We start from the raw sequence: 20466 nt of genomic DNA, 5'->3' as shown, positions 1-20466 counted from the left end.
TGCACGGACACACACTGGCCAGTTTGATTTCAACTGTCAACCCACCTCATTCAACTTAAACAACCTGTCCTAAACAGACGTGCTTGTGTGCATTTCCTAAAGCTGAGTGGTGGCAGTATCATTTCATATTCTGAAGGGAGGTTCAAATATTTCAGAATAAATAACCTAGATGACCTAGAAGCATCTTCTCCCATAGCTAATTTCCATTATTTAATGCGACTATATTTGCCCACAGCTACAGATATCTTTAGCAGAGATCTTAAAAGTAAAAAAAAAAACAAAGCAATTCAATAAGTGTGAGAATCTCAGAAGTATGGCAACAGATGTTACGTTTCTGACAGCACAGCCGTGCCATTCTCATACACTCTGCAGCAAGTCCCATGACCCCACCACACACACAAGAGAGTTACAAATGCTAAAAGCAGCATCACTTTTTCTTGCTGAATCCTCCACATACTGACAATATAAATGATGAAGGGCCAGATTTAGACTTTGAACTACAGTGATACCAAACTGTGCATTTCAATGCCTTCAAGTTAGATCTCTGGCACCAAAATACACCAAGAAAAAACAAACCCCACAGGTTCCTTAACTCCTCTAGGAGCAAACGGAAAGGTCTTTACAGTGGGACTCAAAATGCCCAGTGCATTCAGCTCACACACCAGAGAGGGAATGATGCCAGAAATCTCTCCTCTCTCACAGATTCAAATGCTGATTTGCAGCCCTGTAAACAGATACCTTCAGGAATCAAATCCATGCTTGGATCTTTCTTCCTCCTCACCTCACATGCACTCTTCAAGCATCCAATTCAGCATTGCATAAGGTTTCACCAGTTTCCACACCTGAAAAGGATGTCTCTCATTCCACACCCTACCTTCCCAGCTCTCCTTCCTGTCCTCTAAGACTCAGCCTCATCCCTCTCAATCCCAGCTACTGAACCTCAGCCCCTTTCCCTCAACCCCTTTCCCTTGCAGGGCTCTGCTGCTGCCCACCTGGAGCACACAAGCATCCACAGCCATCCCCATCCCTGATCTATGTAGTGCCATCTAGCATTGAGTACTTACTTGCAGGATGGCCACCAGTTGCTGGGTAGAGTCCAGAGGAGCTCACACTTCAAAGCACCACTAGCTTTTACAAAACAAATGACCCTGTTGAGCCTCTGTTCCTATTGTGGCCAATGCAAGCAGAAAAAAAAAAAAAAAAAAAAAGACAATCCACAACAGACTGAAATCAGTTAGCTTTAAGAAAAAGATGACGAGTAAAAGACAACGAGTAATTTAGGTCTGGATTACAGCAGCCAAGAAAATATGTTTCCTCTTCTGGATACATTACGTTGTAGTGCTCACCAGTGTATAACACAGGTTTGTACAAGCTACAGAGGATGAGCCTTTGAGCTTCTTCAACTGCTCTGGGTAGGAGTAATCAGAATACTTTAACTAGGGTGGATATACTGAATACGCACATTACCTTTCATCTTAATTTAACTCACAAAAGCTAAGCCTATGCCAAGGGAAATGTACAAAAAAAGTTGTCAGGATCTGACACTATCAAATGCTGCATGTTATTTTCATGGTTACTCCACCAAGTTACTCATCCTGAACAACAAGTAATTTATTACATTCCTTAATAAAAATATTCTTTCTTCCTGGCCTTGAAGGTGGTCTCAGTGCCCACAGAAAAAAAACAGCCCAAGGAACAGCTCACCACATATCCAAACATTTAGTCAGTATTTAACTGAATGATAGTCTTCAAAAAAAAGAAGAGCAAAAGAAAAGTAAGAGAGTGTTAACTTCATGGGCTTACTACAGTAATTTAAAGTACTTTCAATACCCTTGACCAAACTTGGGACATTAGTAATTTGCAAGATTTCATAACGAAGGGCCCCCTGCTCTTCCTTGGTCAGACATCTGATCATCACACCAGTCTCCCCCTGCAAAGAAACCCCATAAATAAATAAAGCACCCAAGCTTTGCACTTAGACCACAAAACACAAGGCTTGGAGCACAATCAAAAGACAATTAATGAAGCAGCAGACACGAAAACACAGTAAACGAGACTTCATCAACTTCATCCTTTGTGGCTGCAACTTCCATAGCAGCAACCAAAAATGAATTCTTCCTTGAAAATTATCTTAAATGGTTGGGAAGGGATGGGGTTTTTTTACTGCTATGAAAGAGAAACCTGTGTCAACTAACTAATCCTTTTCCAAAGTGGTTCCCGCTCAGCCAGACAAAACACATGACAAGCTCCGAGAAACAAGCAGGGGAATTTTGGCCTCAGTGGAACCAATAGGAATTAAAGTCAGGGCCAAAACGAAGCCAGAAATTAGCAAGGCATTCATCTGATCAGTTTGTGAGCTCCTACGTGACAAAACTGAGTTGATTTCTTCACAAAAATTTCCCCATACAGCTATGTTTGGGAAGGGGACGAGTTGTAAGATCAAACTGTAATGCAGAAGAACTATTCCTTCAAAGTACCCACTGCCAGAAGAGCTTACTGTCAAATGGAAAAATGCGACCTTTAATAAAATTGTCTATAAATATACAGGCCTTTATGATTTCTCATAATTTATTAAATTAATACTTCTGCTATATAAAGCTGTCATCTTTTCAGAGGCAAAGCATTTGACATTGTTTATCAAGGGGTTAAATTAGACATCCAGAGACTGCCAGTCACCCTGACATGGATAGGCTTCCACCAGTTCTGAGGAGGGCAGCAAATACCAGTGTCCCTTACAACACACTGGTATTTCTGGACTTCTGACACACAAACGCCACCAAGGTCCCCAGTGCTACTCACCAAACCCCATCAATGACCCAAAAGGGAAAAGAGAGGGGAAAAAGACAATTTGCTTTTAAAAAGTTACCTCCCTGAGAGTTTGACATCACTTCTGCTTACCTGAGGCATGAAAGCTTCTATAATCCTGTCAATCCTAGAAACCTCATAGAAAGTAAAAACAGACGCCGAGTTTCTTCTCTTTTGTGAACCGCCATCGTGCATTCAAACTCACAATTCTGACTGCTTAAAGCTCTACAAGCCCACAAGAGACCATGAACAGGCAGAGGTTCTACAGAGAACCCTAATGTGGCACCAAAACCTCAAAAACATATATTTAAAGACGTTTTATCATGGCCAAAAAATTCTGGTACAGGAGCAAAGCAGGCTCGGCTTCCATAGTCCCCATGCAAGTGCTGACAGTAATGCCATTTCTTCAGAATTAATGACCAGTTTGATCATTATAATGTAGTTACACTAGCACAACACCTCTAAATTGTAAGAAAAGATGGTTTCTTTTATGGAATGAACTTAATATAGATTCCCTAAAATTAGTTCAATGAAAAAAGGAAAAAAGCGTTTTAAGAAAACAATTATCATAGGGCAGAAAAGGGTTAGAAAAGGATTTGAGAACAAGTGCATGCTGGTTACTTTTAAGTGTTTTGAAAGTTAATTTATAAAACCAATGCTTTGCCACTGCCTTGTTTTTCCAGCAGGTCCTCTTGATACTTTAAAGTAAGTGAGCCTTTGCAACATGCTTATTATCTGTACAAAACATACATCGGCAGTTGTATTTACTTCAAGTCAAGCACACAGATTCAGCTTGCTTAACCAAGCAAAACTAACATATGTACAGCATTAGGACACAGAAGTTTGTTAAATACACAAGAAAAATACTCACTAACATCCATACAAGTATTCACTGAAAAAAAGTGTTATATCATGATTGTTTTATTTTCTATGAACAGTGGAGAATAGAACAATACAATTTTTTAGTGGATGACACACATATGTAAACCTACACAAATGTACCAGCCAAAAAAGTAACACCTCACATAAAACACTGATGAGGGAAAAGCCCCTTTTTATAAGGCCTAGCAAGCCAACACAAATCTTATTAAAAAGAAAAAAAGATCTCAAAAGGTCTGCTAAAATATTTTCAGGCCAATTCCAAATAATCTGGAAGCCCATCATGTCTGGAGCCTGGTAGAGGAGACAAATTTAATTTGACCTGGATGATTTACAGGGTCCTGAGAAGACTGTGAGACACTCACCAGAAATGCTGTTTTCTTCAAGAACATGGAAAAAGTTGGGAAGTCAAGGCAAATAAAAGAAGGGACAGAAAACAAGAGACTACAAAGGCATCAAAGACATGGCTGAGAGAGATAAGTAGGAACTATAAATCACATCCAAGTTGTCGTGTACAGTTGAGGCTTCCCCTCCCCTTTCTAATGTACTTTGGACTTTTTTCCAACTCTTAACCCATTCATACCTCAAAACTGGGCTGTTTGAAATGTGGAAGTCAAGCATGCAAAAGTGAACGTGCAGAAAACAAATTTATTTCAGTAACCTTACAAAGAGAATAAAACAGCAGCTGCAAAAGCTATTAGACTTCAGCAACCTAAATTCATGCACATTGCTGTTTGCTGTTACATATAGAGGCTTCTGAAAATCTAGAACAAGTGCACAGAAGATGCCAAACAAAGGATCTAAAGACAGCACTTAAGCCAGATTAATCCACGTAGTGGGAGTCACGAGGCTCTGACTGACACCGAGCTGACTGTCAGGAGTGGAAGTCTTCTAATAACTTACATCCCACCTTCTAAAGTTTTATGGCATTTACAGGGGAAGAAAAATGAAAACAGCACACATCAAATCTAGCAAAGAAACATATATATTCCATTTTAAGCAATAAAGGAAAGACAGAATACACTAAGTACTGAATACATAAAGTAATTTTTAACCTCCTCTTCTTTTACTGAGCTCAGGTCAGAGTCTTCACCTTTGAAAAGACCTGTTCTCCAGTTACTCCACCTCTGTGTAGGAGTATAGACCCAATTAGAGTAAGTCAGATCTCTGTCAAAATTACAGAAGTGTACATGGATGTAACGTATTAGTCACTGGCAAAATCTTATTCAATGCCACTGTTAATTAACACTTTGTACACCAGCTGTATTTTGATCAAAAATGCACACCTAAACATCTGAAAAATACCTAAATAAAGAAAAACTTCAGCTTTTTTCACACAATGTCTTTGGGAAACTGCAGCATGAGATGCCATAAAAAACAAAGCCAACAAAGAGCGGCCTTCCGGTACCTGAAGGGGGCCTACAGGAAAGCAGGGGAGGGACTTGTAAAAAGGCACGTAGTGATAGGAAAAGGGGGAATGGCTTTAAATCAGAAGGGGTAAGATTTAGATAAGATGTTAGGAAGAAATTCTTCACAATGACAGCGGTGAGGCAGTGGCACAGGTTGCCCAAAGGAGCTGTGGATGCCTCATCCCTGGAAGTGTTCAAGGCCAGGTTGCATGGGGCCTTGAGAAGCCTGGTCTGGTGGAAAGCGTCCCTGCCCACGGCAGGAGGGTGGAACAGGATATCTTCCAACACAAACCGTTCTATGAAAAACAAAATAAAGCCACCTAAACTGATGGATACCAGTTACAAAGAGCACACAAAACCATCCTGCACTATTTTCACTTCTATAAAAAAATTTGAATTATTTAATTCCACAAGTTTTTCCACTTCTTCTTTTTGGATCCCAAAAAGTGAAGTAGCATTGGTTAAAGAAAGCACAGAAAATTCATTTCTGTAAGAAAATTATTTCTGTAATAATTTGTAAAAAATAATTTCCGTAGAAGAATCAATACCATTCAGCAGCAGTGAATTTTACTCCCTGGGTATGCCAACAGTCATTGCAATACTGTTGCTCAAAACCAAGCACCTTGTATTAAGATCAACCTTTTAGTTCCTCTGTCACTCTTAGAGCTTTCTATTGCAGTGCTGCAAGTTCAAATTTGTCAGGCAAAATGCTTCACTTACTACTTAAGATTGCTCATTTCATGCTACGCTGGAAATGATTATGTTGTTAACAGAAGGAAGACTGCAACTTCATTACCAGGTTTAAACATCTGCCTTTCAGTTGCTTAAATGACAGTCAACTTGATTTTTGTAAAAGAACACGACTGCTCTCGAATTATACTGAAGTCAAAGAGCTGCTAGAACTCTCCCGAACAAGGTTAACGTTATCAAAGTGCAGCAATGCCGATGACCGGTAAACTTTACACCTTTCTTTTGTCAGCACTCAGTGGTCTCAAAAAAACACAGGAAACTATTTTCTGTGCTTGAAACAAGCATTTCTTCTTCTTCCTATAAAACAATATTTAACAAGGTTTATATTGCACTGTGGAGTAATCACTCGTTATCACTATTTCAGTCAATTACCTGCTGGGAAAAGAGCTCATTTGCATGAAAGCACGAACAGGAGTGCAGGTCTGTTACTCCTCTTCCCTTGAAAGAACTAATAAAAATGGGAGAGGTATTACTGCTATCTCTCCTTCTGCTGAGGCTCCTCCTCACCAGGTAATCACTGAGCCTACCATTTTCTGGGACGTCTCTGTCTCACACACAGGTATTTTAACTCCACGTGTTTTTGGATTGGATTTTTCCTCATTAAAGCCAAAACTTGTGTGGGATATGGCATTATTTCAAGCAACATGTCCTCTACAGCCACTTTGATATCAAAGCCTGCAAATCAACATTGGAGGAATATTAAAGAAATACAAGCAGTTAAAAGCAGAACAATAAAGACAATTAAAAACTGCAAGTAATCCCTCTATGGACATTATTTTCTCCCTTGTCAGTATACACATTTCTCCTATACATTTTTGTATCCAGCAGTTCAAAATATAAGATTTTCTGTGTGGGAGCAGAAAATTTTATTCTGCTCTACTTGATACGTAGGGAAGATTTAAATATTTGTGCATTAAAAGTTAATAATTTTTCTCAGTATCTTCATGCTCTTCAGAACAAGCATTATTTAAAAACTGTCTGGACTGTTAAACCAATACTCATAGAAAGGATGTGAAGGGGAAGCCCTGGACAGTTAGATCAGCAAAATAATATGTAATTCCCTCAAGACTGTGTGACAAGCTTATTCATTCTAGCAACCAGTCAGGCATGTGTATAAACCTGTTTTTAAACATATCCCTACAGCTCTAATTAAAACACAAGGAGGCATTAACAACACGATATGCTATGTTCAACATCCAATTCAATAAGCAAGAAACACAGCTCTGTAATCTAATGCTGTAACAGGTGTACTTTGAAGAAGGAAAGCACTCCAAAGTTTCCAGAGTTTAACAAGCTAAGGCAAGCATCCTGGTATCTAATACAGGAGAAAGTTCTAACAAACAGCATTCAGAAGTCATGAGCTTATCCTCTCACCTCCTCCTGCTTCTCTGAACAGGGAGACTTAACTGCCAGTGGAGCCTCCGCAGTCGTGCTCACAAGTCAGGGTCTCTTCCACTTTAAATCCAAGTAAAGCTTGTATTACAGCTCTACATAGGCAACAGCAGCTATCGTTAGGCCTAAGATCGGACATCCCAGACTGCTCTAATCTCCAAATTCTTGCTCTCCTACACACTGAAATAAAATCTTAAATGCTGGAAGAGTTCAGATGCCGTCTACACAAGGGTGACTTGGAAGTACATAAACACAAAAGAGCCAATGGCCCAGGGAAACAGGGACGTAGTGAGTAATTACACAGACGTGGAAATGCAGAGCCAGCAACGTGTGGGTCTGACACCTCTTCACAGAAGCCAACACCCAGGCCGTCACATTTTCTAAAACTTCGCCAGATACCAGAGTATAGCTGAAATGAATTAAGTGTCAATAAACCAGTATCTATAAACACACTTTTCAGGGATCCCGAACATCAGATTTGCAATTGTATACAGAAGATAGCACAAAGAAAAGTCATTTTAAACCGACAGCATAATTGATCATTTAACGTGAATAAATATAAAAGAAAGCACCTCTCCTCCTCTTTTTATTCTAAAGAAAGCACCTCTCCTCCTCTTTTTATTCTAAATAGTAGCATTAAGTTAAAATCAGCTGTGTGCCAAAATGAAAGACTCCATCTAGTTACCTCACTTTTCAGAGTCACCATCAAGCCCTACAGATCACAGGCATCTCCCACTCCCACCTGACCCAGCCTCCGCCAGCACAAAACCTGCCAGGGCCCTGACATAACATTTTATACATCAGCTCCTCAAGATGCAAATAGCATCTGTTGGCTTCTATTACATAAATATCCCCGATAGAAGCTATTATTAACTTGTTAGTTTCCATTTTAAGTAAAGTATGTCAAAATTGCATTTATGTCTCCAATTACATGAAGCCTCAAGTGTTAAAAGCACTTCAAATCTTCAGAAGGCAGAGAAACACCACACAATTTCAGAAGGGGTTCCCCTCTCCAGAAGTGTGAAAGCCCCAGAGCTCTCTTAGCTGTAGCTCCCCAAAAATCTGTGGGAGTGGGGAGAAATTAAGCTAGCAGGATCAAAGAGCAAGTTTCGGCCAAGTCCATTTCTGTCTATAATGCAAGAAGTCATCAACCAAAAAGTAACACCACCATTGATCTAGACAAATTAGCAAGTTTCTTGTTATTAAATGCATCCAGAGAATGATGCCCACACTTAAAAAAATATTAACTTTTGCATTTCAGTTGGATATAACATCATTTGTTATTAAACTGCTTTGTAATTTCTGAAGAGTGGGCATAACACTACTCTATCAAACCTATTCAGGTAAGAGCCCCCAAAACTACAGACTGACTTCTAAAGGAGACTTCAAGGGACTAAAGGAGAAATACACATCACAGAAATCGAAGTTTACATCACATTTTCATCCATGGATCTTAAAAGACCCACTAGAAAAATGAGTATGCTTTCCTACTTCAGATACATCATAGACTGGTTTAGATTGGATGGGACCTTAAAGATCATCCAGTTCCAAGCCCCCTGCCACGCACAGGGACACCTTCTACCAGATCAGGCTGCTCAAAGCCTCAAACATCCCAGGTCTCACTGAGCTAACTGAAAATGTACAGACACCACACCATGCTCTTTACCCTCTGAGGCACAATGGTCAGAAATTCATTTCAAAGACTGAAATAAGCTACCTAAGTAGACCACGAAGAACACTGGAGGAGTGGAAATATTCAGCTCAAACTCAAGGCAGCTTCTACAGAGTTTAACGTTGCTTTTCACCAGCAGGTCTCACAAATCCAGCCGTCACCTGCCGTCACACCAGCCAAGCATTCAGGTCACCCGTCAAGGCACCCCACAAGTCAGCTGCAGCAAGCCTTTGGGACAAATGCTCTACAGCACTCGGCACACGGTAGCTACTCCAGTGGCCATACGCAGGAATCCCCGTCTATGTGTTCATATATAAAGCTGTACAGGTAAAAATAATACACAATCACAGCCAAGCAGCCTCTGTAAATTCTCTTCTGTAAGAGGACCACCCAGCTCCATGAAAACTACACGTATCTTAAAAACCAAAGCAAAAACCCCACAACAATGTCAGGTATCCCAGTAAATCCCATATGCAAACTTCCTGATTTCCTGTCACAGCGAGGAAGTCCATGGAACCACAGAGAAGGAAAAAGCCGGGTTTATTCTAACACTACACTGAGAATCTCTAGCCCAGACTTGTACATTCACAGTGGATTTTCATGATTTTAATGAGATCCCAAAAGAACATGCATCCTTGCCAATAAATGCCATTGCATATGTTCCTGCATCAGCTCTCTAGCAAATCTTTGCAGGTACCATTCACACCTTCGTAATGCAAATAAAACAATACCAAGAAAATCCCCATAGTTGCGCTGATTGACCCAACTCAGGGGAATTTTTCCTCCTGGGGAAGGGAGGCCAGTTCTGTAAAAGGAACCTAGAAAGAGGAAACATCAAATGAAGGACAGGTAATAGAAACAGCTCTCATTATTTTGAAGACTTTTACCGCATACAAAGCCCAATTTTTGCAGACTTCTGCTCCTCTTCTGCATTATAAACAGGGCATGTCATGTCTAGTCTGCAAAGAGGTCAAAAGTTCAGTTAAAAAAAAAAAAACACGCTAATCTTTGGATCCTAAAAGCACTAACTTGCTTTTAGTTTGAAAAGCACTTTCTTAACCAAAGTGACTTCAAATTGCATTTTCTCCCTTCAGTAAGCACAGGTGAAGGCTCTTCTGACATCTTGCTAAGGAACTCTGTAGCAGGCTTGAAAGTTGTGCTAACGTGCCCTCCTCTGAGCTCACCCTTTTCTCACCAAACCCATGGAGCTCTCACCATCACTAAGACACAATCTCACTTTGTGGAGATTTGCAGGTGTCCTCAAGATGCTCTACAGAACAGCCCACAACAAGCACCAACATGACGTAAAATGTTGGCTGCAGATAAAATATTTCAATAAAACATTTTGCATGCACCAAGACAAAATACAGTTCTCATAATCTCTCAGTTTCAGTCCAAAGGCTCTTTTACGTTAACAGAGAAGCACAATAACTTTCAAGTTTCTTATGTATTTTAATCACAGGATTCCTAATCACAACTGAATGCCTCCTCCAGCAGTCCCTTTCTCCTAAATGTGAAGGCGGCTTTAAAAGTACAGCACTAAGGTAGGGATATTTTAATTAAAGTACATTAAAGCAATTTGTGAACAATAGCTGAACTCTTCAAATAACTATAAATGCTTCCCATAAAAGAGCTGTAGTTAAAAATACAGAAAAAACACAGTATTTACTCTTCCTGCCCAGGCGTCTTTTAAGACACCCTGTACCAAATTCTCCTGCTAACCATCACAGCAGCACGCGCAAGCACTACTTCTGCTGCATCCCTGGTGGCTGTAGGTCTGTGAGAAGAAGCCATGCCTTTGCAGAAAGATCATGCAAGGGAAGAAGGTTTGATTTGCAGAAGCAGAGCCGGGACCTTTCCCTTCCCTATCCCCACAGGCGCGGAGCGGGAGGAAGGTCTGGAGGAGCACAATCGAGACCTTTCCCTTCCCTATCCCTGCAGGCAAAGAGGGGGAAGGTTTAGAGAAGCATAATAGGGACCTTTCCCGTTCCCCTCCTTGCAGGTACAGTGGGGGAAGGTTTGAAGGAGCACAATCGGGACCTTTGCCGTCCCTATCCCTACAGGCACCGAGAGGGAAGAAGGTCTGAAGGAGGACAATCGGGACCTTTCCCGTCCCTATCCCTGCAGGCACAGAGGGGGTTTATCCAGGTGCTCTCTCCTCTGCCAAAGCTAAAAACTTACCTCGGCGGGGAGGGCTGCGCTACCGCTTCATTGTCAAACTCAGTTCTAGCAAGTTCCTCGACAGAACCGGCGGAGCGGCGCTGGGCAGCGGACAAGCACCCGTCTGTCCGTGCGTCTGTCTGTCCGCCCGCCACGCCCAGCCGCAGGGCCCCGCCGGGGTCGCCGCCTCCTCCGGGCTGCGGTGAAACAAAAAAGGGGGGGCGCGGGTGGAAGGCAAGAAAGAACCCGGTGATGGCGGGGAAGCAGGAGCCCCGGCAGAGCCCGGCGAATCGCGGGGGCGGAGCGGGAGGGGGAGAGAGGGAGGGAGGGAGACGCGCCGCAACTTTTCCCTGCGGCCGCGGGGCGCACGAGACAAAACAGCGCTCTCTTCACCTTTCGGCGAAAAATAATAATAATAAAAAATAATAATAAAAAATAACAAGAGGGGAATTTTTTTTGCGTTTAAGAGAGAAGCACAAAAGCCTCGTCGCTGCCCCGACCGCTGCCACCCCCGCCCCGCGTACCCGCAGCCGCCTCCTCCTCTCGCTGCTGCTTCCTCCCCTCCTCCTCCTCCTCCTCCCGGCCTTGGCGCCAAACGCCGCCGCCTCCCGCGCCGCAGGCCCCGCCCCGCCCCCGCCGCTCACCTCCCGCCGCCGCGGCTGCTGCCGCTCCCGCCGCTCCCCCGGCTCAGCGCCGGGGCTGCCGGGCCCGTCCCGCGCCGGCGCGCATCGCCCGCCCCTCCTCTTCCTCCTCCCTCGGCGGGCAGTCGCCCGCAGCCCCGCGCCCTCCGCCGCCGCTGGGGATGATGGCGTGGGTGCCGCGGCCGCTCCTCCTCCGCCGCCGCAGCTCCCGCCGGCGCCCCCGGCACAACAGCCCCTATTGTATGGCCGGGATGCCGGCCCCGCCTCTTCCCCTTCCCGCCCTGCGCCTTCCTGCCCGCAGCGGCCGGGGGCGGCGTGGGGGGAGCCGGGGAAGGGAGGCCGGGGATCTGGGAGCACGGGGACAGGGGCTTAAAGGGGAGACGGGGCTAAGGGACAGGAATCCCAGGGCGTGAGGGCAAAGGTGGGGACCCGAGGGACAGGGTCTGGGGAGCTGAGGGCAAGGCAGGGTGGGGGAGGGAGAAGGCAGGGGTCTGGGGGACAGGGGTCTAAGAGAAGGACAGGGATGCCAGGGGATCAGGGCTTGAGGACAAAGGTTGGACCTGAGGGACAGGGGATGGAGCGGAAAGGAAGGAGAGGGGCCTGGGAGGCTGAGGGACAGCGGCTGGGAAGAAGGCAGGGAGCTAGGAGGAAAGCAGGGATTTAAGGGGGAGATGATCCTGTAGGCTAAGGGACAGGGATCCCAGGGGACCGGGGCGTGAGGGCAAAGGTGGGGACCCAAGGGACAGGGTCTAGGGGGAAGGAAGTGGGATGGAGGGAAAGAAGAGGGGCTGAGGGGGAAGACAAGGGGCTGGGGGACAGGGTCCTAAGGGGGAGACGGGCAGGAAGGCTAAGGGACAGGGATCCCAGGGGACCAGGGCATGAAGGCAAAGGTGGGGACCGGAGGGACAGAGGAGGCGGGGGATGGAGAGGAAGGAGAGGGATCTGACATCGGACGGGGGGCAGAGGGCAAGGCAGGGGCTGGAGGGACAGGGGCCGGGAGACAAGGGACAGGGATTGCAGGGGACCAGGCCGCAAGGGCAAAGGTGGGGATGGGAGAGACAGGAGGCGGGGGATGAAGGGGAAGGGGAGTGAGCAAGGGGACTGGGGGAAAAGGCAGGGGGCTGGGAGACAGGGGTTTAAGAGGGAGACGATCCTGTAGGCTAAGGGACAGGGATCCCAGAGAACCAGGGCGTGAGGGCAAAGACAGGGACCCGAGGGACAGGGGAGGCAGGGGGTAGGGGGTGGGACAAAGGGTATGGGATAGGGCTGAGGGAGAGGCAGGGGCCAGAGAGGAAGGAGAGGGGCAGGGATGGAGAGCAAAGGTGGGGATCTGAGGGGCAGGGGCTAGGAGGGAGGTGGGGGTCTGAGGAGCAGGATAGGGAACAGGGGGCATGGTCTGGGCCCCAAGGTGGTGGGCAGGGGCTGGGGGGACAGAGGGCTTTTGGAGAAGGCAAAGATGGAGCAGGAGGCAGAGAGAAGGACAACAGGTGGGGAAGAGGAAGGAGCTGGAGGGGAGGGATGGGGGCCAGGGCCGGGAGGCTAGGGGACAGGGATTCAAGGGGACCAGGCCTTGAGGGCAGAGGTGGGGACTCGAGGGACAGGGCTGGAGAAAGGCAGGGGCCTTGGAGACAAGGGTGTGAGGGGCAGAGGGGCCTGAGGGAAGGACAGGGATGAGGGAGAGGTAGGGGATGGAGAGGGGCTTGGGAGTCATGGGGCTGAGGGACAGGGAGCCGAGGGGATCAGGGTGTGAGGGAAAAGGTGAGGACACAAGGGACGGGCTGGAGGAAGGCAGGGGTCTTTAGGGGTAGGAGGAGGGTTGAGGGTGTGGGGCTTAAGTTGGAGGCTGGGGCCGGGGGGACAGAGGGCCTATGGGAAGGACAGGGACTGCAGGAGAGGGACAGTGGTCTGTGGGGACCAGGGCATGAGAGCAAAGGTGGGGAATCCAAGGGACAGGGTAGGCGGGGGGGTCCTGGCCCTCAAGTGGAGGCAGGGGCTAGGGGGGAGAGGCAGGGGTCTGAGAGGTGGGACAGGGGGATGGGGGACAGGGGTGAGGATCTGGGCCCTAAGCGGGAGGAGGCAGGGGCCAGGGTGAAGGACAGGGGCTTGAGGGGACCAGGGGCTGGGAGAGAAGGCAGAAGCTGAGCAGGGGGCTGAGGGAGAGGGCGCTGAGGGGTGGCAGGGCTGAGGGCAGTGAACTGCACCTGGAACCAGGCAAGAGCAAGATGTGGCTCCCACTGCCCGCACACTGTTTCTCTTGGATGAAAAGTGACAGCACCCAGCCTGCCTGCCCAAAGTCACTGGCTACCGAAACCCAGATTTGGGCTGGGCGAGTGGCAGCAGGAGCAGAGGTGGCTGGGAGCCTTGCTGCATCCCACCTGCCACTGCATGCTCATCTCCGCCTGGCCCAGTACTAAATTGAGAACATCTACACAAGTGCCACAATAATGAGCATAAAGTCTACCTTAGGGCAGCTTTTAGCCAGCTGTCAGTGTTAATTGTTTGGCCTGTGATGGAGTTCCCCATTGAAACAACATTTGAAACACAGTAGGTAGCATCAGTTAGAATAAACAATGGCAACAATTTGGCAAATGTCCTCTGTCCTTAGACCCCAAATGCATTCCCCATACTGCTATTACCAAGTATCATAGAATTATAGAATCACCAGGTTGGAAAAGACCTCTTGGATCATCGAGTCCAACCATTGCTACCACTTGCATCAAACAAGCAAGTGACTTTTGCCTTCCTTACCGTAACGACTGCTGCAAAGAGATTTCCCAGAGAACTCCTTTTGGCTGCTACAGTCCCTTTCTGCATGCCCGTAGCAACTGAGATGCAGAAAGGCTACAGAAACTCAGCAACAAAGGAAATGGGGCCTGGACTCTCAGATCTGGGATACAGCTCTTCTCTCTAGTCCAGGCATTGAGAGGAAACAGCAAGAATATAACAATGGACACAAAGGAAAAGGAATGAAGAGATGATCACCAAGCATGGCAGGGATAGTTCAGCATGCCTGAGCTCAACTTCTACATGCTTCCCAGACAGCAGCTGAAAGATGAGGTAAAGCAGATGGTAAGAAAGGAGGCCCCGTTTCAGGCCAAATGGCATATCTAGCTCAACAGCCTCCTGCCTGCTTCTACCAAGTCACAGCGCACACACTCCCCCACATCAACTTCCTGGCCCAAGTGGGCATCCATAGTTAGAGACTTCCTCCAACTACTTTTTACTCAGATTTCCCAAGCAGGATGTGGCACATCTGTTGAGTAACCTTCAACAGATCATTTCTCCAAGTACTGGTCCAAGTCAGCTTTCACTGAATCCATGTAGGCTTCTGACTGTAAATCACTGCTGGCAAGGACTGAAAAACCAAACCAATCCTCTTTTCTTTTGAATACCTGGTTAATATTCCTGTGTGTAATATGAGGCATAGCTTTCTACAAATGCAGTTAGACCGCAACCAAACAGTAATGCTAACACAGATGACTTCCTTAACGCACCAGCGATCACCTTATTTGCCTTCTGTTCGTTAATACACATTCACCAGGAAAACACTCTGAGCAGCTTTTGAAAACCACAACATAAAGTAAAATACCAAGAACGGTGCCACCACCACCACTTGTGGAATCCTCTGTATCAAAATGGGTGGTCCAGACAGCAAAGCAGGCAACAGTGATCTCCAGACAAAAGATTTGAAGTCGAAAATGAAGAGAATTCAGTGTGATAAAACCAAGTCCATGTGCTACAGAAAAAGACGTTTTCTAGTCATAACAGGAATTTAAAGTCTGATTGAGTTAGACTGAACAGAAACCATTTACAAGCACCAATATCTTAATTCAGATTATAAAGCAATTTCTATTTTTTGTTTGCACATGAAACCTGCTTAGTAGAGTGTGTATATATAGTGTTTAAAGTATCTGTCATTCTGAAGGACAACAAAGAATACATATTCCCAACAGTAGAGAAAACATTCCTTGAGAAGTCTCCTACCAGATTAATTTATATGTGAATGACTTCATCAGGAGCAGATGTAGCCCAGCCTGGGAAAGGTGTTGCACAGCTATCTCCATTTCCCATGCTTGGGATCACAGTCACCTCACTGCACCTGCTGCTCCGTGTTAGGAGAAGACGACATCCAAACCTCTAGTTCTACAATAAGTCCACAGTTGTACACAGTGGGCTCAGGGCCAAAAGATAGGGAACACAGGAAAAACACTGTGACAGAAAGTCTGTGGGCCTACTAATTACAATAAATGCTTTTATGTGTAAATAATTTTCATTATCTCATCTTGTGTAACTTCTAGCAGACTATTTACCACTCTGGAAGAATTTACACAGAACTGCATTTACACTTGCTATGCATTTCTATAGGAACACTGACCAAGATGAATAAATAGGAAGCCAACCATACACTGTTGTTCTTTTTAAAGACACATGCAACACAAGTTTCCACATTCTCTTGAGAAAGGATGGACTACAGATGCTCTTATGCACCTAGAGAATATGAGGAATTTACAAAGCCAGATGTTAACATGTTGATAAAACATAGTACAAACACGAAGTCTTCCCAAGGGAGAGATGCTCTGGAAATAAGAGAGTACAAGAGATGTGGTCAGGATGAAATAATGTATACATGTATACCATACTCAAGTTGAACTAAGTAATTATTCAGCTGTACACAAAGGCTGCTTATAGTGTATTAGGGTATTAAGGAAGTTACACTGAAGTAATGTTTAACATCTGAGAAGTAGGGTCACACAGAGTTTAACATGGATTGAAAACACAAAAGTAGCATCTCTAATTGAAATATCTAGAAGTATTTCAGTGAATTTCAACAGAAAAGTATTTTTTCTACACAATCCACTATCTCTGATCAAATGCTAGAGAAGTAAAAGACAACAAACACACCATAATATCATGGGAGGAGGGGGGAAGTAAGAACTGTAAAGGCATGGGAAGTTGGTTAATTCATACCCCTTACCTCCAATTCTTTGCAGCATTCCCAGCCAGCACGTACAAGCCTCCACGGGCCGTGATTCTACTTGATATTGATAAGAAAAGACATAGACAGATACCACAGCCTGGTATACCCTCCTGACTTTGAAATGTGTAGACACTGCATAAAACTCACTTCTTCAGTAGATCAGATACCATTGATGAAATCTTGGTACAACGTCCTTGAAACCAGAGCAAGCATATGCAGCTACTGGCAAGAAACTGAAAAGCTTAACTCTTGTATTGTCTTTTCACAATGAGGAAAATCATTGAAGTGTTACCATAAAGCCCAAACACCCACCTGCTAACAAGAGCCATAATTATTGCTGTGGAGCAATTTTCATTCTTCTGTAGAAAAAAACACATGCAAAGCAGAATCTACTCTAAGGATGGCTAGCTGTCTTTAAACGCTCTCGTGACTAAAAACATTTCTGATACTTGCTATTAGAAATAGAGGCAAAGAACACTCAGAGCTTCAAAAGATTGTCTACCTCTAACACTGAATCCAACCCTTTAGCACCTGTTGGGGCAGCTATGAGAAGATGCCCTCGGGTCATAGCACAGCCCTTCCATTTAATCTCCAGAACCATTTTAAAAAAAAAATCTCTGAAGCGGTTTATACGGAGGGACTTCAGAAATGGTGGGGGGGAGTACTCCCCTTGTAAAAAGATCAGCACATTCAGCCAAAAAAAAAAAATCATGAAGCATTTACTCTCTTTAGAGCAAAATGCGCCAGCTTCACTTCCCTGTATCTGACAAGTTCAAAGTTTTGTGCTTAGGAAGATCTTCAATTTATCTTTCTCTTTCTAAGCCAGTAACACAGAATGGAGAGGACTGCCAGCAGCTTTCAGAACTTATCAGCATTATGTGTCTGTACCTTAAACACAAACAAGTACCTACCTAACAAAAAAGGAGAAAAGAATGCATCTTACGCTTATATTAGTGAGGAAACAAGTTGTGTATCTTGCCCAAAGAGCTAGAAAGTTAGTTGCTTTTATGGTGCCATCCGTATGTGCGGACTGGGGGGACCTATGCAAGTAGAGGGAAGCGAGGCTGCTGTTCTCAGTGCTCAGAAGTCACAAGTCAACGGCTGGTCACTCCATCCTTCCTCCCCCTGTCAAGAGTTTGTTTCATTTTCTTTACTTTTTGAGGCATACAAGTTTAATGACTTTAATTGCAAAAAAAGCCTTTTCAAGTTTTCTTCACTGCGACAAGGACAAAGGTACCTAAAAATGAAAGTGGAGGTTGTCACATGATTCTGTGAACTGGGACTTCACCTATTTGTGATAAGATAAAGTTGGAAAAGCAGAGACATACATACCACTGTCATCCAGGCACCGAATCCTCTGAGCAGAGATGCCTAGCTTTAAATTTACTCTCATCATTTGAATAGAATTTGTAATAGCACGTTGCTTTCAGCCTCTGCAGTTTAGGAACATCAGACAAACACTCATTTAAACACCGTTCAAGCGCTTAACCTCATCTTAATTTCCTGTCTACCAACTTTACCTGATGCTTTTAAGGACAAACTTTCTATAGCAGCTTTAACAGATGCCTGTGACAGAGATCTGCGTGTATTTGGAATATCTTATTAGACCCTTGACATTGACACATTCTGGTCACATTGCTTAATACATTCTGATACTCTGATACTCTAACCATGAAATTCTACATAGCTGGGGATTATCACTAGATAATTAAAAAACAAAGGAATGAGTAGTTGCACATTTTTCTTTGTGTACTCAGAAAACTCCAGAGCTTTTTTTAAAAGGTTCTCACTTCCCCCTCCTTTTCTTCTCTCTTACTCAGAACAAGTAATGACTACATATACATCAGGAAGACTGCATGACCACAAACTCTGCCAGCCAACAGTCTTATAGCAACCAGGCATTCTGAAGAGATGAAAGCAGCAAAATGCATTCTTCTATCAAACTGGACACTAAGATATTAACATCTGTCCTGTTGACACACCGTGCCTCCTAGCCTTTCAGTGAAGCCTCCTGTACATCCTGCTTTTATCAGGCTTGCTGCTAGTGAAGTTTTCCCATGCGTAGATGGTTGTGCTGAGTGACAGAGCTCAGGCTAGATGGCTTTTAGAAAAACTTGCGGGCTGGTAATAAAGCAAGTTATTATTTTTCAGGAATTGTTATCCCCAAATTGACATAGCTTGCATTGCAAGCTCTGCAACGTCCAGGGGACGGGGTGGAAAACCACAGAGCTGCCTTCCAACACATGCTGGAGCAAGAATGCAGTACTACAGCACAACAATTAAGTGCTACAGCCTGCTTGCACCATCCCATTCAAATCCTAGAGACAATGCTACAGACAATACTTACAACTGGCACTAATTCATAGCTTTTAATACTGTTGGACTAGAACATAGATGTTTTAGATCAAGTTTAAACATGTCTTGCAAGAGCTGTTCCTGCAGACCTTCGAAGATCTATCTCACCCTCTTGGATTCAGAAGGCTTACTCATTAATTAAAAAAAAAGAAACAGCACGTAGGTCCAAAGGAGTCAACAAGGAATTTGATACTGAAAATCCTACAGTTAAGTATCTACTCAGCAGGCACCTGGGCTGCTACTAGGTCTTAGATTCGCACTTCACAGCAGCTTTTATTAAATATTTAGGAAAAAGGCCTGGGGAATCAACACCACCTAGAAAACACTATCAGCAACACTAATTTAAATATGCATATAGAGCTGAATGCTGTACCCATAAAGCCTAAACACTTAAAAAACGGCATTAAGAGTAGTTGATACTCGGCTCAGAGTGCTCACTCACTCTTACGTCGGCAAAACTAATTTTTGCCTGTATTAGTCAGAATGACTGAAGCATATATTTTGTAATAAGAAGTTCCAGGCTGCTTTTCAGAATTGGATAAAAGAAAAAAAATCTGCCCCAGTTATGTAAGTGCAGCCTGGTATGTGGATTACTTTCAAATCCATGCATTTTATGCATGACTATTTATACATGACAAAAAGAAAGTGGGTGACTTCCTAGCAACTAGGACACAGATACAAAGCTTTTGCTTGTTAGTATTTGAGGATGTGATTGGTAAAAATTATGAAAATACTCAAGGACAGCTTTGCTATGACTTGGATACTACATAAAAAAGATTGCTAGGCAACTCAGATCCAATTGGGGTTCAAGAGGTTTTTTTTAAGTGTAAAACTGTACAATAATAGCTAAGTGTAAACTAAAAGCTTAAATTCTCTAAAGCTTCACAATTTAATTAAATATATTCAACAGAAATTTATATTAATACAGTACTTGCTGTTCTTAGCAAACATTTCTCCTCCATTAAAGTGATCCGAGACGATCTCTACTTGGAAGATTCTAATTTCTGACCAGTTTAAAGCCAAGTGTGGAAATTCACGAAGTGTCTACAGGCTTTCAGGAGTCTTTGGATGTTAAATGGGATATCAAAAGGCATTGCTTTCTAAATAAAGAACTCTACTAGTATAACCACCACAATCTGGTTTTGCTGTGAACACATCACTAGCATGCATCTAGTACCGAAAAAGGTAAGCACAGCTAAAAACCACAAGACTTTTACAAGTTAAAAAACCAAAAGAAATAACCATGGGTATACACAGGTCAGAGAGAAGTGCTTTGACAGTCTCCATCCAGGAATCTCTGTCCTTGTATCCTCACAGCTTGACACAGGAATACCTTCTTCCATATCTTACTAGGAAAACTGCAGTGTAAAGTTAATTATATCTTCAGTGACTCCAGGAAAAAAAATCTCTGCTATCAAAAATAAA

The 20466-nt window shown here is 44.2% G+C and overlaps 1 protein-coding gene across 4 annotated transcripts in view; it reads right to left on the bottom strand.

Annotated features, from left to right (window-relative positions):
• JADE3 (jade family PHD finger 3) overlaps positions 1-11953 on the bottom strand; it is a 71161-nt gene extending 59208 nt beyond the window's left edge. For 2 of the 4 annotated variants that reach the window (XM_054088136.1, XM_054088153.1), the window contains exons 1-2: positions 11712-11953; positions 11089-11264 (exon numbers count right to left, since the gene is read on the bottom strand). The gene's annotated coding sequence lies outside the window, so the exon portion shown is untranslated. The remainder of the gene's footprint in view (positions 1-11088; positions 11265-11711) is intronic. The other 2 variants (XM_054088130.1, XM_054088144.1) reach the window with 1 other exon arrangement.
• Between the last annotated feature and the right edge of the window lie 8513 nt (positions 11954-20466).

This window comes from Cuculus canorus, chromosome 1 (genome assembly GCF_017976375.1).
Source record: "Cuculus canorus isolate bCucCan1 chromosome 1, bCucCan1.pri, whole genome shotgun sequence".
Classification (NCBI taxonomy): domain Eukaryota; kingdom Metazoa; phylum Chordata; class Aves; order Cuculiformes; family Cuculidae; genus Cuculus; species Cuculus canorus.
The sequence above is the reverse complement of the archived record's forward strand: the minus strand, read 5'-3'. Positions and strand labels throughout refer to the sequence as shown.